Raw genomic sequence first — 10,838 nt, forward strand, 5'->3', positions numbered from 1 at the left:
AAGATGTTAGGTGTGTGTGAGATGGGGGCTGGGCCCATGTAGGTACTCTCGGGCACAGAGAGAAGCCAGCTCCCGGGGTGTGCGCTTTCCCCGCCTCCTTCGGCGGGTGCCCGACGGTGCAGAGTGGCTGAGAGTCGGACTGGCCCAGCACGGGGCTTGGCCAGGCAAGTCCACAGAGAACGAAAGAGAAGAGCCAGGGCATTCCGAGAGCCCATGCCTGGTAAGAGGAGGAGGATGGGAAGGGGGTAATAGCAACGAGACAGTGGTACAGTCGGTATGTGTGGAGGCCATGGGGAGGTCAAGGAACTGGCGGACTTGGGGTCCCAAAGGGACTGAGCGGAAATGCACTGGGCAACGGTTGGAGGGAAAGCTGGAAGTTGAGGTGGTGAAGGTGATGGAGTCGCGGGAAACCAGGAGAGGCGAGCACGGGAGGTGTGGCCAAGGCGGTGTGGACCAGGCCCTGATGGAGAGGCGGTGAAGGGACTGAGCAGCCAGGGCATCAGAAGGGTCATCTCCGAAAATACGGAACTGTCCAGAGTCACGAATAGTGAGTGAGAGACTGAGTCAGGCCTCGGAATCTTCAAGAACGGAGGGGCAAGGTCTCAGGGATCTGCCGAGGATGCCGTGAGGAGGGGTGTGGAGAGGGAACCTGGGTCTCCCAGAGACTGGACAGTCCGAGGAAAGGGGAGGCAAGGAGCTCCCCTCCCCTCCCCTGGGTGGGTGGACTGGGGTGCCAGAGGGAATCGGCCACTCCCTGAACGGGCTGGGGGAGAAGCAGTATCCCTGGCGGAGCACAGCTCAGCTGCGGCAAAGAGACGCAGGGACGTTCAGAGAAGAGGGTGAGGATGATGGAGATTTTGCTGCGAGGGACCAGCAGGCGCTGGGGAAACGCCGGGGGCTGGAGATTGGGTCAGATTCATAACCGGGTTTATGGAATTGGTTACGTAGGACCAGGCACTGTTTTAACCACTGTTGCATGCATTTAGTCACTCACCCCACGGTACAATCACTGTTATCGTCACACTCACTTTCCAGGCGAGGAGACTGAGGTACGGATGGTGAGCGACGTGCCCAAGTCCTCCCAGGGTTAAGGCCGACACTCAGAGCTAAGCAGCTTCCTAGGGGCCATGCCAGCTGTCAGCCAAGCACAGCCCAACGGCCCAACCCAGCCTGTCATTTCTTCCCGTGCGACCTGCAGACGGACATTCACCACGTACTTGATAAGACGCATTGCCTTTGAACCCTGATCAAGTGAAATGTTATCCTCTGAAAGAATTCCATGTCTCTCAGTAGTAGACCTATATCAGAAAAGAAATTACCATCAATTATTATCATAATATTTTGTACTTCGTCAATCAAAATCTTCTTTCTCTCTTGTGGAAGGACCTACATAATATCCTCAGCTCTGCCTCTTCGCCCACAAACCCTAAAACGTTCCTATCTGGTCCTTCACAGAAAAAGTTTGGTGACCTCGGGACTACATTCGGATCTCTCTCGGTACAGGGAATGCTCAGCAGGGGCCCGTTGTCACTGTTGTTGTTACTATTATCTCATTCATAGCACTTACAAATGGCCTGGCTCTGCGTCCAGCCCTGTGGTGTCACCCACAAGATATTAGATAAACATTAGCATTTGAATGAATGCATGAATGGATGGACGGACGGATGGATGGACGGATGGATGGATGGAAGAGTGGGTGGGGGAGGGAGGGAAGACAGGCGTGGGAGTGCTGAAACTGATTCCACCTTTCATCGGACAGGGCCTGTCAAGAGGGCAGGGTCAGGAGCAGTGAGTTTGGTTTCAGAAGCGTGGTTGGAGGTGAGGGCTGGGGAGACCGACGGGACGCCAGGGAAAGCTGGCTGAATCTGGGCAGACCCGGCGCTGTCCCCCGTGTCTGACCCCGCACGTAAGATTCCAAGGCTGCGTAGAAAGCCCTGCATACCTCGGCATACTTTTACAGGGAATGTAAAAGTGCGACTGGGGGTGAGCGAGAAGGTTCTGGAGGGCTGGTCCCCTGAGAAGAGTTGATCAGGGAAGATCAGCGGTGATCGAGTCCCGAGGAAATCGGAGCCGATGTCTGGGGCCGATTGTCAGCTGCCCCGACGATCCTGAGAAGCAGATGTTACTATTTCCATTTCACAGATGCAGAAGCTGCAAATGGGAGAGGCTGAGACCTGTCTGGCCCCAGGCACACGCCTGGGAAGCGACACTTTGCATCGGCTCATCTGACCACCAGGCACTCGTCCACCTCTTCACACAACCCACCGGGCAGGCAAAGCGCCAGGCCGTGCAGTCCCGAGCGACCTCGTGGAGCGCCCAGCCCCGTGGAAGACAGGTGATGATAAACAAGTAAACAGCACGCAGAGATAAAGCTAGTGCAGCCTGTGCGTGAGTCACGAGGGAATGAAGAGGGTGAGACGTTCAGAGAGCAATGGGAGGAGGAGGTGGGAGGAGGAGGCTCCTTGAGTCAGGATGTGACCACCGGGGGCCAAGACCTGGAGAGCTGCAGGAAGAATGTTCTGGAAGACAGCAAGGGCCCTGAGGCAGGAATGAGCGTGGAGGGTCTGAGGATCAGAAATACGGAGGGTCTGGGAGGGCAACCCAGGAAGAGGGCGGCTCCGCCCAACATACTGGGGAAGGCCCCGGCTCGGCCCGCGAGCCTCAGCCGGGACAGCTGTGAGGGGGGGAGGGGCGGGGATGTCGTGAGGACGCCCGAGGTCGTGCACCGCGCTGGGGGACGACGGGCGTTCGTTCCGAGACAGCTGCACGTGTATACCCCACAAGCACACGGGTTGGAGGACAGATCCCCATCTGGGTGACCTACCTTCCTGTCCTGCGATAATCACCACCGAGGTTTTGAAAAAGGCCCCAAACCGGTTCGGACTGGTCTCCTTCGGGATCGGTCTTTTTTTTCTGTGAAGTGCAACCATTTCTCCAGCGCCATTTTTCATTTTCCTCTCTTCTGTTGCTGTTTTTGGCCCCAAGGTCTCACTGGCTACAGGAGAATAATCCATGTTGAAACGAATTGCTCAATAGTTGGGAAAACATAATACCTGCCCCCTTTTATTGCAACATAGCGGTCAAGGCTTTGAGCGTGTCACCTGTGTACACGGGGCCCTCCGTGAACTCAAGGGCTCACAGTCTCAGCTCAGTGGCCCGTGAGCAGGTTCCCTGGACTGTGGAGCCATCGGACGCCGTGAGCCACATCTGGTGAGTGCTCCTGGGCAGAAGGTTCACAGCTTCCCTCGGACTCTCAAAGGGGCTGTGTGCCCACCTCCCCCTACCCCCCACACTCAATCAAAACCCCGGGTTGGTGTTTCTTAGCCTCGGCCGTGGTGACACTCGGGGGCAGATAATCCTTTGCTGTGGGGCTGTCCTGTGCATTACGGGACGGTTAGCAGCATCCCTGGACTCTGTCTACCAGATGCAAGTCCCAGCACGAAAACCAAAAGTGTCTTCAGACACTGGCACGTGTCCCCTGAGATGGGGACACGCTTGCTCCTGGCTGAGAACCTCTGCTCGGGGTGGTCCACTGCCCAGGGGGACACTGAGGCAGGACACAGGTCAGCAGCTGCCAGTGCCCTCCTCATGGAGTCCCCTCCCTGTGTGAGGAAGGGAATGGGAGGGAGGCTTGGAGAGCCAGGGTGCGGCGGGGAACAGCAGCGGGTCACACGTCCGAGGACCCGTGAGACCAGGCAGGGAGAAAGCGAGGTGGCTTTAACCTGGGTTGTGCACCCGAGGTTTGTTTGGGCAAGGAAATCTGTGAGGTCCTTGACAAGAGTGTTGTTCAAGGACGAGACCCTGCCAGCCCGCGGAGGAGGGGTAGGGGCAGCAGAGGCTGCTTTGGCAGAAGTGTGGAGACATCCCTGCGTGAGCAAGAAAGGGGGAAGAAGAGGGTGGGCGGTTCCTCCTATTCTACCATTTTCTTCTCCTTTTCTCAATCCACACCTGCCGATTTTTTAAAGCACTGATTGTAGAGAAAGAGGAAGGGAGAGAGAGAAGCACGGATGTGAGAAAGAATCAGCTACCAGCCGTCTTCCATACACGCCCTGACGGGGGCGGATCCTGCCCCCTTTGGAACGTGGGATGACGCTGCCACCAGCTGGGCCACCCGGCCACAGCCTAGTGTATCATTTGCAGGCGGGAAAACAAGGGCACTGAAAGGGAAAGTGATCTTCCCGGTGGTTCCCACAGCTGGGAAGTGACAGTCTGCACTTGAACCCCGATCTGCCACATTGCACCACCAGTCTCATCAACAAGTGGCAAGTGCACATGTCTTCCCATTTCTTTAAGGCCGGTCCTCCAGTAACATCCTTCTGGCTCCCGAGCCAGAAAATCCAGGGAAGCACTCCAAGGTGGAGTGTTCCAGGTGTGGCCCAAGGTGGGGGAAAATCTCTTCCCAGAATCTGAGGACCCTGAGACCCTTTTGTTATGTGTGTAATCTGGAGTCCTCCGGAGTACTCCTGTCTCCTCCCTTCTCTATTATTTCACTCCTTCCCATTTCTGCCTGAGGCCTGCAGGGTGTGGCTGGAAAAAAAATAACTCAACCGGAGGCCTGGAAGCTTGCAGAGCAGTGGATCAGCCCACTTAATATCACCGGTTACTGTGATAATGGTTTCTTAGTAGAAGCTATAGAGCCCTTTCCATATGCAAATGAAGCGCTTCCTTAAGGCGGTGATTTTTAACCAGGGGTCCGAGGTCTGTGTAGCAAATTTTGTGCAAACCCGCTTGGACTTCCGGGAGGGAAGGGAGTGGCGGCTCGCATCAGATTTCACGATCTCCCTGCTTTGTACCCCAAGTGGACTCCAGTAGACCCTTCTCCTACATCCCGGGGGCTTGGCTCCATCCTGCCCCCAACACCCTGCCTCCCCGGCCTCCTTAAGGCCTCCAGTTTGCGTCTTCGCCTCAGCATCTTGTCCTCAGTCCTGTCCACAAGGCCAGGCTCCCTCCTGCACGGCCCATGGTGGCTGCCACCTCTCCCCTAGCATTCGTCACAGTTACAGTGTGGCTGTACTAATGAGTTTATTTGACCCAGACCTTTCTCCTCCAGGTCGCAGGTGCCGCCCGAGGAGGGGCAGCGTGGACTCTGCCCAATCTCGTACCCCCAGACTCCCAGCGGGCACCCCAGCCTCGGGCCCCTGGGCAGACCCGTGGGTCAGAGCCCTGGCCCAGGCCGAGGCGCAGGCCTGAAGACTGAGACTCGGGACCTACCATCGAGCACCCAAGCTCAGGCCGCCCGTATGTGCTGCTGCCCTAAACTGTTTCTCCAAGGATGCCCTTCGTCTCTGTATGGGGTACTGCACAGAGGTTAAGACTGCTCTCTGGCCCTGGCTGGCGTGGCTCAGTGAACTGAGCACCGGCCTGCCACCCAAAAGGTCACTAGTTCGATTCCCAGTCAGGGCACATGCCTGGGTTGTGGGCCAGGTCCCCAGTTTGGGGCTGCAAGAGGCAACTGACTAATGTATCTCTAGCTTATTAAAGTTTTTCTCTCTCTTTCTCCCTCCCTTCCTCTCTCTCTAAAAGTAAATAAATAAAATCTTGGAAAAGAAAAAAAAGAATGCTCTCTGGAGTGAGACTGCCGGGATTCTGTCCGCCAGCTTACGCCGCCCCGGTCAGCTTGGTTCGGCCCCCTCGGGGCCTCACTTCACCCATCTGTAAGATGGGGGCAAAAGCACTCGAATGGTACACTTATTAGGGGGAATGAGTGTGATTATTATTGCATGTAAAAGGCTAGAAGCAGACTCGGCATACGGTGTGCACTCAGATTAGATACTCTTTTCGTATGACAGGCTTAGTGTGGAGCTCTTAGTTTGGTGATTTTTCACCTGAGCTCCTGGAGATGACCAGCCCACGCCTGACGGACACGTATTTTTATTAGGGTCTCAGAAAGCTTGGCCTGGAGGCCGCATGCAGGATGCCCGAGTATAGGAATCTCGTTCTACCCAATGCATTTCCAAGTGGACAAATTCAGGGTTTTTTTAAAAATTTAATGTATTGATTTAAGAGAGAGAAACATCAATTTCTTATTCCACCTATGGGTGATTCATTAGCTGCTTCTCCTATGTCCCCTGACTGGAGGCTGAACCAGCCACCTTGGCGTACTGGGAGGATGCTCTGACCAAGCGAGCTACTCAGCCGGGGCACAAATTCAGTTTGCAAAGAGCAGCACCATATTTTGCCGTGTACGATGCACGCTCTCTCGCCCAAGTCTTTGAGGGGAAAATAAGGATGCGCACATACACGGGTATAACGGTTACCTACCATGGGTGCGACACTCCTGTGTATGATGCGCACAAAAACCATGGGTGCGCATCGGACACGGCGAAGTGCAGAACACTGGCGAGAGGCGGACGGCAGGAAGCACGTGAGGAATGGATACATTCTCAAGATGCGGGGACAGCCTGGATGCCCTGGGAGCCCCGGGGGCCAGGGCACAGACTGACGGGCAGATAAATCCGTCAGAGGCCCACCGGGTCGTGAGCGGCGACCACGGCCCACGTTGGCTAAAAGTGGGTCTTTGGCGGGAGGTGTCTGTCAGGCACGTTTGCTGAGACATCTTGGCTTCGTTACATGTATGACTTTTAAAAGCATGTAAAAATATTTTACATGGTTCTTGCAAAAAACATGGAGCGCCATAAATAACTGGCAGGGGTGGGACGGTCTCTCAAGGAGCGGGGTCTGCGGCCCGGCTGGCCCGTGCTGGCTCTGCGGACGGCCCGAGTGCGCAGGACATGCCGCCTGCTCTTTGGGGGAACCCCCCCTCCCGCCCGCCTTCTCTCCCCGGCTCTGGGCCCGGGAGGCTGACCCGTGGGGACTGCGCTCACTGGCTTCTGTGGCATCAGGGGGTTTGTTGGCTTCAGCCTGTGGGGAGCCGGGCGGGGGGGGGGGGGGGGAGGAGATGGAGGTCGGGGGAGAGTGACCCCTCAATGTGGCCCTGGCTGTGTCCCTCCGAGGAAGGTCACGGCCCCTGTGGGGTGGCCTGTCTGATGGCTCTGATGACCACTCCCCCTGTTTCCTTTTCACGGCTAGAGGAGGGAAGGGACCCTCGGGTTGGGGGCCCCAGGGTGCTGCTCCACTCCTGCTGGTTCCCACTGTAAACACCCCTTTATGCTGCTCTCCTCCGCTGTACCGAGCCTTGTCACTCTCGCCGGGACCCTGAACGGGCGCACTCGGTAATACCGTCTCACGGTTAGACATCAGAACCTCACAGCGGCCTGGACTTTTATGTCGTGGAGGGTTCCTGTCCCAGCTGGGCGGGAGAAAACCCTTACAAGCTCGAAGTTGTAACCAAAAAACCAAATATTTAGCCCTGGTTGGTAGCTCAGTTGGTGAGGGCATCATCCTGAGACGCCAAGGTTGAGGGTTTGATTCCCGGTCAGGGTGCCTACGAGAATCAACCAATGAATGCATAAAGAAGCAGAACAACAAATTAGTGAGCCGATGTTTTTCTCTCTCTCTCCCGCCTTCCTCTCTCTCTAAAAAAATAAGTAAAATAATTTATTAAAGAATTACTGTCTAAGAGCTGGCTTTTACATACGAGGTGCTAGAGATACAGGCTTTTCGTGATTTCGACTGCCCAGCGAAACCTCTACGTTTGCACGGAAGGCAGACAGTGCAGCGAGAAACCACGCGGTGGGGGAACGCGGCTGGCAGTTCGAAGTGCGGGCGTGAAAGCTTCCTAGCGTTGCTCTGACAAGCTGGGGGCTCGCACGGCAGCGTCTCTGGAGGCTGGAAGCCCAAGACCCACGTGTCGGCAGGGCCGGCCCCTCCCGAGGGCTGTGAGGGGAGGGGCCCTCCATTTTGGGGTTCTCTCCTCGGCCTGTAGCCAGCTGTATTGCCTCTGCATCTCCGCACACTGTCTTCCCTCTAGCATGAGTGTGCCTCAGTTTCCCTAAAAAGACATCAGTCACACTGGAGTGGCTGCCCGAGTGGCCTCATTTTAACTTCGTTACCTCGGTAAAGACTATTTCCAAATACGGTCCCCTTCTGTGATACTAAAGTGGGGACTATAACACAGCTTTGTTGAGGGACATAATTTAACCCATAACTGAGCCCAATATCCATGAGTTCAAATCCAGGCTGGGTCATCTTAGACAAATGATTTAAACTGTTCAGTAAGCTAGCTCTCTCTCTCTCTTCCCCTCCCTTCCTCCTTCTCTCTCCCCTCCCCTCTCTCTCTCCTTCTTCTTTCCTTCCTCCCTGTCATCCTACCTTTCTCCCTCCCTTTCTTGTTTAATTGATTTTAGAGAGAGGAAGGGAGAGGGAGAGGGAAAAACATCAATTTGTTGTTCCACTCATCCATGCATTCATTGGTTGATTCTTGCATGTGCCCTGGCTGGGGAATTGAACCCATAACCCTGGGGTATTGAGATGAGGCTCTAACCAACCGGGCTACCCAGCCAGGGCTGGTGAGATTCTGTTTCATCATCTAAGAAACGGAGGTAACACGGCCACCATCACCGTGCGGGACGTGCTGAGGCTGCCGTGGAATGACGCGTGGGAGAACGCTTCAAGAGTGCCTGGCCCGAGACAAATGCTGAGTGCGTGTGGTGGGCCTTGACCTTGACTAGTACCAGGGCGACAGACTCCTGACGCTGGCCCCCAAGGACGTCCACCAGCATCTCAAGGGCCACCTCCCAACCAGAAACGGCACCCCCTCCCCAACAACCCATGATTCCTTGTCTCATCCTAGCCATCTCTCAGGGCGTCTGGCCGGAACCCCCGCAGGGCACTTCTCATTCTGAGTCTACCCGCTGCTTCTCTCTCCGCCAGGGAGGGCTCGGAAGAAGCCCCGCCGCGCTCCCCTGAACTGAGCGGGGACCTCCGAGCTGGCCTTCCTGCTTCACGCTCTCCCCTGGAAACCACCCTCGACACAGGGCCCGAGGGGGCCTTTCATATTTATTATTTCAGTTTAAGGTGTCGCTTTGATACATTTATATATTGTGATATGAACGATGTGCCATTTACCCCGTTACATCACTTAGTACATTGTTACCGTCTATATCCATTACGTTACACATTCGATTTCTAAGGCTTATTCGCCACGAGTTACGACTTTTGGCCCTTACACACCATCAGTCTTGTCTGCTCTGCCATTTCCTGGCAGCCGCCCCCCATTCTGTGTTTTTATACCCTTGATTATTTTCAGAGTCCGCCCACGAGTGACACCACGCAGTTCTGGTCCTTCCCTGTCCGGCATGTCCTGCTCAGCGCACGGTGCTCCAGCCCCGCCCACGTGCTCTCGGCCGGCAGGGCCTCCCCCCTTCCGCGGGTCGGACGGCGCCCTGCTGTGCACGGGTGCCGCCCCTTGGTGCCCGCCCGTTCGCTGGTGAGCGTCTGGGGGTCGTTTCCACTCTCGGCTCTCGCGAGCAACGCTCTGAGGGACCTGGGAGTGCACCTGTCTCCTCGAGATCCCACCTTCGCACCCTTTGGGGGGACGCCCAGAAGGGGAACTCCCGGAGGGCGTCGGCACCTCGCTCTGACTTCCTGAGGGAACTCCACTCCACACTGTTGTCTGCACTGGGGACACCAGTTCCCATTCCCGCCAGCACCGTGCAAGGGGGCCAAGGGCTCTTTTAAAAACAGATCCCGCCTCGTCTTTCCCTGCTTCAAGCTCCTGCGGGTTTTCCACTGAAATCAGAGCGTGCCGAAACCGGTCGGTCCTTGCTTGCTCGGGCTCCCCAGGTCCCCGTGAGCCGGGCTCCGCCGGCCTCTCCGGCACTCCTGCCTACCACACGGTCACCCGGGCCTCCGACTCTGCCTCCCCCATCACATGCAGCCCCAGCCCCAGGGCCTTTGCACTTGCTGCTCTGGTCCCAGAACTCGGGCTTCTCCCAACTTCCTTTGTCTTCCTGCTCGAACGTGACCCTTGGTTCCGTCACGTTGGTTCTCCTGCTCCCTCAACTCTTAATCACATCATGTTAGAGCATCATCCTCACCACACTCACCACCCCCGGGAGTTTTCCTGTGTGTAGGTACTTGTTTTTTTACTTGTGGTTTACCTGTGTCATCAGAAAGCAATTTCTCTCTCCGATAGCTGAGAGCAGCACCTGGCCCTTAACAGGCATTGAGCAACTATGTGGGGAGGGAGGGATGTAACAAATGCAGACTGATACACGCTTCTCTGCTCCCTTCTCCCCCCCCCCACCTGAACAAAGCCACGGGCAGCGGAGAGAACCAGCTGTCAAGATTCCTGCTTTGGAGAGGGGCCTGGGGGCTGGGGGCTGGGGACCCACGATGGACCCCGAGTGGCTGGCGTGGGCTCCCACCACCGCAGTGCCTACCGGGCCGTGGAAGCCTGGGTGGGCTGGGGTAGCACACCCACTGGGCGTGGGGGTCGGGGGCGCCGCGAGGTGTTTGGCCTGTCAGTAAAACAAAAGAGGGGCCGGTGCCCTGTCTGCAGCTACTCAGGGGAAATAAAGCCCTTTGCTTATAAAGAATTTCCATAAACATTTCCGAGGATGTGTGCTAGGGGTAATCTTGGGATGTGCGTTAACCTAAACAGGGTCGTATAAACACAGGAACAGGCTGAAGGAGGGAGAATAAATGGCCCGGGTTTGCCCTGGCCCGGTGGCCTCAGGCAGCTCGCGCAGCCTGCAGAGACGCGCTGTATTTAAAGGAGGCGGAGGTGCGTGGGCGCGCCGAGGGGCCGCCCCGCCACGGGCGGATTCTCGAGCAGTCTCTGGAATGGAGCATCTGATTCTTCCTTCTCCCAGTGCCCCACACTTCGGATTCCGGGCCTCGGCTGCGCTGCGGTGCTCAGAGGTTGTAGAAAGAACTAGAAGAGGTGGCGTTCTCCCTGCCAGGGCGGTCTCATTTCACCCTCCCCGGCACGGCTG

This window comes from Phyllostomus discolor, chromosome 9 (assembly GCF_004126475.2).
Source record: "Phyllostomus discolor isolate MPI-MPIP mPhyDis1 chromosome 9, mPhyDis1.pri.v3, whole genome shotgun sequence".
In the NCBI taxonomy this organism is placed as follows: Eukaryota; Metazoa; Chordata; class Mammalia; order Chiroptera; family Phyllostomidae; genus Phyllostomus; species Phyllostomus discolor.